The sequence below is a fragment of the Gavialis gangeticus genome, unplaced genomic scaffold (assembly GCF_001723915.1).
Source record: "Gavialis gangeticus isolate Ggan-Ray unplaced genomic scaffold, GavGan_comp1, whole genome shotgun sequence".
In the NCBI taxonomy this organism is placed as follows: Eukaryota; Metazoa; Chordata; order Crocodylia; family Gavialidae; genus Gavialis; species Gavialis gangeticus.
The window spans coordinates 13,257,564-13,262,985 of record NW_017729031.1 but is presented as its reverse complement, the minus strand read 5'-3'; the positions used below and the strand labels follow the sequence as shown (position 1 = coordinate 13,262,985).

Genomic DNA, 5,422 nt, shown 5'->3' with positions numbered 1-5,422 from the left:
CATCTCTTCCCCCTTTCCTCAGGGCTCCATACTGCCCCCCTCGTGTGGGGCTACTCATCTCTGCCCCCTTCACTTGGGCTCCACACCGCCCCCTCACTTGGGGCTACTCATCTCTGCCCCCTTCACTCAGGGCTCCAGATCTCGGCCCCCTTCACTGGGGCTTCATGCTGCTCCCTTCACTTGGGGCCACAGGGCTTTCCTCCCCAGTGGGCTCAGGTGGCTGCTGCCATACCTGGCCCCAGCTTTCCTTCTTGGGGTCTTGCACCCCCACAGGCCTCAGGTGACCAGAGCTGTGCCTGGCTCCCATTCTTCTCCTCAGGGCTTGCACCCCCACAGGGAGCAGGTGGCCACAGCCGTGCCTGGCCCCAACTGCCTCCTGTGTCACGCAACCCACCCAAAGGCAAGGGCTAAGGTTAAGGCACCCCTACCCACTTTTCACATATTGCAATTAGTTAAAACAACTATCTAACGATCATTTAAATATTCTAAAATGCCTTATATGAAACCTAGGAATGGCAAATGAGTGAACATTTAAGAATGTAATGTTTGGCTCTTCATTCATATTCAACCCAAATTTCAGGATTACCTGTTAAAAAGTTCAGAACAGCTTTCATAGCAGGGCATTGTGTAAGAGCAGTACTTTCAGATATGCCTTTCAATTACACCCAAGTAAGCTATTCAAAGCGAACAGTTTAATCAATGAATTTCAGCCTTTATTCTACCTGTAAAGTGTTACAAATGCATTATCCAACAGACAAGTGATACAAATGTATTTTGGCGTCCACCATGTTATGCTTTACTCACAAACTGTGTTTGCTATAGTAATTTATTATTCATTTTTATTGCATTATGATTGGTCACATTTTTTGCAGTTTCTGTTCCCTGACTGGACCTGTTACAAAGGGTGATGTCACACATTAAGACACACATTCAAGCACTTCAGCACATGTTAAATGCCCTCATGAAATTGCAAAATTATTCCCTTTTTAGGTAAGGTTGTCTCCTAACACATACTAACTTTAATACGTTACATTCCAATGATTTGCAACTTTTGCAAGTGAATGTGTGACAAGGCCCTTTTAAGACGAAGTTCAAACTCTTGGCCCTTTGATTGCCTAATAATTAAGACGGTTAAGAGGTTAGGAGAAGCTAGGTCATAAGACTAAGGAGTCTGTGGTCATTTAAAATGTTTCCCTTACCAGTACCCTTGAATCATACCTGGCTTGCAAAATTACTGTTAGAAAAAAAATAGATTACGTTAACATCGGTATAGATCAAATTAGAAATTAACAATCTCTTCTTTCAATCAGCTGCAAAGAGTGTTACCTGATAATTTTCTGGTTTATTTAATTGCCATCAAGTCAGATCTCTGAGCAGTGGCCTTTAACAACCATAGATGCAACAGATTAGGTCACACACAAGTCATTTCACTCTGCTTATTCAAGGCTCTGGCATGGGGTTCAAGGCTTTCATTTAGATGGCTGATACTTTAGGTAAATAGATTCATTTCATAATGAAACAACTGTCAAATATTTGCTTGTGAACAAAGCATCACTAGTAAAAATTTATGAAAAATTCAAAAAGTTTACACATTGAAACTCAGTTTACAATATGCTGTAGTGTGTGTAAAAAATCAGCTATGAAGCCTCCTCTGTTTAAATGAAGAAATCTGGCAAAGTCTTACCAGTACAGGAGCCTGGATGCAATTTGCACAAATACTTGACAAAGGTGACTCAGAATGACATACAAATGTCACTTTTTATCTAGTCCAAAAGAAATACCTGGAACTCAGGAAATACATTAAGGTTCCATAGTTCAACAAAAGTAGTCTGAGGATAGATCTTTTGGTTTTGAAACTGAGGGTTTTTCCTGAGAAGCATGAAAGTGTACCATGCATATGCAAATATGATCTGGGTCAACTGATAGCTTCAGAAGTATTGCACCAAACACAAGTTTTATTTAGTACTTACATACGGGTAGAAAGTTTTGGGAAGACTTGACTACCAAAGAATTACATCTTGAATGGTATATTCATATTTGTGCTGTATTAAGTATTACAAAAACATGTTCATGAGAAATCATTTGAATAAAATCTAGACATTTCCTTTTAAATTCTCAATATTTTTATCAGTTTTTTGTGAGTATTCATATAGATTTTTTTTATTTGCAAAAATGTTTGTGGAAAGCAAAAATCTTTAGGCCTGTGTGTGTTCATATGGAGAAATTACCTTGAATGTCCCATTTCATGTTTATAAACGTTTTAGACATCCAAAGAGAAAGCAGAAATGGCAATATCATGCGACTTAGGTGGTCATTATGTACCTCAGCTTACAGTCCATCAGAACCTGTTCACAGGGAATTGTGAGATTCAGCCTTCTGTTTAAGCTGATGCTAAATGTGCTACACTAAACTATCCGTTCTATCCTATTTCTTTGCTACTGGTGAATTACTAGGGGTACTTTACTATTAGGACCCTGAAAACTGGAATAAGAAATTGGTGTCAGCTGACATCAGGATATCCTTGGGCATCTAGAGTGTTTCTGAAGGCTACTATCTATGGTGTTTCTGGAGTAGCCTGCCCTTTGGAGGCGATACAAAACAGAAATCAAAATTTCAGTTAGGAGAGGGTTTGGTTCTTCAGAATCATATTCTAGGACAGTGAAGCACTCCACTCTTGGGAGAAGTGTGACAACACTAGGGTGAAGCAGTGCTCAATTTTTTAAATTCCAGCTCAAGTGGAGGGTGAGAGATTGCCTCTCATGAAGAGATTATGGTGCTCCAGAGCATCCTGGTTGAGGCCATTAATGAGATGTTTTTTAAACTGCACACCAGTCTCAGATATACCATTGCTTGTCCCATTACTTTCCCTCTTGCATCTTAATGTAAACTATGTAGATCCTTATCTGTGTTATTTCTTTCTTGATAGAATAATTTTGAGGATCTTTGAGTTGATAGCGTTATTTATAACACAGGATACAAACTCTTCGGACAGTGATTCTCAACTTCTTAAACTCAAGGCCCCCCATGGAAAATAGTATTTTATTTTTCACTTTATTTTTTACTATAGCAAAATAATAAAGCAATTATTGTTTTTCAGATAACTCAGAAAGATGGTAACAGGTCAGACTGTTTTTGACACAGTGGGTTCTTATATGAAATCTCTGGGTTTATTTTGTGAATCATATTTGCAAACATAACAGTGCTAACATCGCATGGCACCCTGAGGAACTCTTGAAAGGGTCTCAGAACCCCAGCATATGTGACAAAGCACTTATGGTACCTGCCACGTTAAGAGGAGAGGGTGCCAGAGAAGCAGCCTGCAGGTGGTGGTGGGGAGGGGGTGATTAGGGAGTCACCTGACCAGAAGGGGACTGAGCTTGAAGCATATAAGCCCAGGGCCAGATCTGGCCAGGCCCGGTAGCCCCAGGAGCCAGAGAGAGGAGCTCCTAGCAGCAGCACTCCTAGAAGAGCAACTGAACTGGCCTAAGCAACACTAAGCATGGGAAGAATGCCTGAGCCCAAAAGGGGCTAAGAAGAGAGGGCTTGGGGTCCAGAGGGCTGGAGCCCAAGAGGGGGAGGTGTCAGCAGAACTAGGGAGCCCAAAGGTCTTACTGGCCAAGGAGCAGGGCCAGAGTGTAGGCCAACTGAAGGTCAGGGACCACAGCCAAAAACTGACTGGGACAAAGAGCCTGTAGCCCAGGAAGAGCATGTGTCAGTCAGCAGGTCATCAACCCAGGAGGGGCCAGATGGAATAGAGGGCCTGTAGCCTAGAGGGAGAAAGCCCAAGCCCAGGAGGGGCTGAGAAGAGAAAGAGCCTGGGGCCAGAGTGCCTGAGCCCAGAGAGAGTGTGTCAGCAGGCCCAGAGCCCAGGAGGGGCAAGTGTCAGCAGGGTCAGGGAGCCTGAAGGTCTCACTAGCCTAGGAGCAGGACTAGGATCTAGGCAGACCACAATTCAGGGACCACTGCCAGAGACCGCTGGGGTTGGCCTAGAGATCTCAACTGGCCTAGGCAGGGCCAGGGTCTAGCAAGAACAAAGGTCAGGGACCACACCTGGAGACCAAGTAACCCATAGCCAAGGAGGGGTGTGTGACATCAGGGAAGAGTATCACCTGCAGGGCATGGGAGTATGTATTGGGAAGGACAGCACCTATGTTTAAGCTTGCTCTATGAGCCTTAGGCAGCCTCCCTCCAAAGAGAAAAATTGCATCCAAGGCATGGGGGCAAGTTAGGAGGGGAGGGCACCCTAGAATTGGAGCTGGGCAGGGATTGTATGGCCACTAGGGAGCGTTGTAACCACCCCAGAGCATGAACCTGTTGCAGCATGCCACAGCACCCTGTTTGAGAATCACTGCACTATAAACATGGCACAATTCACTTGTCTAGGACTAGAAAAGTTAAGAACTATAGGTTACCTATCAAAGTACTACCTTATAAGCAGGAATCTGGGTTTTCTGTTTCCCATGGAAAAAATGAGTAAAACATGGTTTTGCCCCTTACTGGAGTAAAACACAGCTTTCTCATTTTAGCAGAGAATCCCAAGGATTTTGCAGTTTTGCAATGAGCCCTCTTCAGGCTGGCAGAGTTGCAGCCTACAAGGGGAATGGGTGGAGGGCGGTCAGGCAGGGGGGGACATGTGCAGGTATATGCCAGGCAGCCTGGAGAGCAGCTCCCGTAAGAAAGTTGTGGAGGGGTGGAGGAAGTTGGACAGGGCTGGGGATGCTGCCCAGCTGGGTGGTGTGTGGAGGTTGGGCCCCAGAGCCACAATACACAGCTGCAGGGCTCCAGCAGGGAGCGGGACAGTGCTGCAGGTGGCTCTTTTGGCAGGCAGGGGTGGGGCCAGCTCCCCACTGCTGCACGCACTCCCAAGGGAGAAGGGGGGCACATGCTGCCTCAATCTGTGTTTGGGTCGGGGGTAGGCACAAGCTGTGCACTGCAGGCTTGGGCTCCCACCCTGCTGCCCTCCCCCCAGGGCCTCCAAAGTAGGGGTGTGCAAAGTTTCAGTCACTGATTTGATTTGTCAGAGATTCGGACTAATTTGGTGGCCAAATCTCTGAATCCAAATTGAATCAGGAGACCCTTTAATCTCTCCAAATTGAATCAGAATCCTCTGAATCGATTCAGAAAGATTTGATGATTTGGACATAGACACAGCTTTAAATGTTTTTTCTACATACCTCAAGGTACCAGATGGCTCATAAATGCTGCGATGGTGGGGTGGATGGAGTGTCCCACAGGAGCACAGGGGTGGGGTCCCCAGCACATTTGACAGCAGACCTGGAAGTGGACCACAAGCCCTTCCAGTCTGCTTTTGAGTCCACCAGGGAGCATGCAGGGTCCCCCCCCCCACATCCCCCAGCTCAGCAATCTGGAGGGGCACCCAGGGTCCTCCTGCAGCCAATCACTGAGCTGGGGAGGCACAGGC

At 45.6% G+C, this 5,422-nt stretch overlaps 1 long non-coding RNA gene across 1 annotated transcript; it reads left to right on the top strand.

The window, feature by feature from the left end:
* Positions 1–233: 233 nt before the first annotated feature.
* On the top strand, positions 234–2,119 carry LOC109301338. The gene is made up of 2 exons (XR_002098510.1): positions 234–280; positions 344–2,119. It is a non-coding gene; the product is annotated as an uncharacterized LOC109301338 (long non-coding RNA).
* The last annotated feature ends 3,303 nt before the right edge of the window (positions 2,120–5,422 follow it).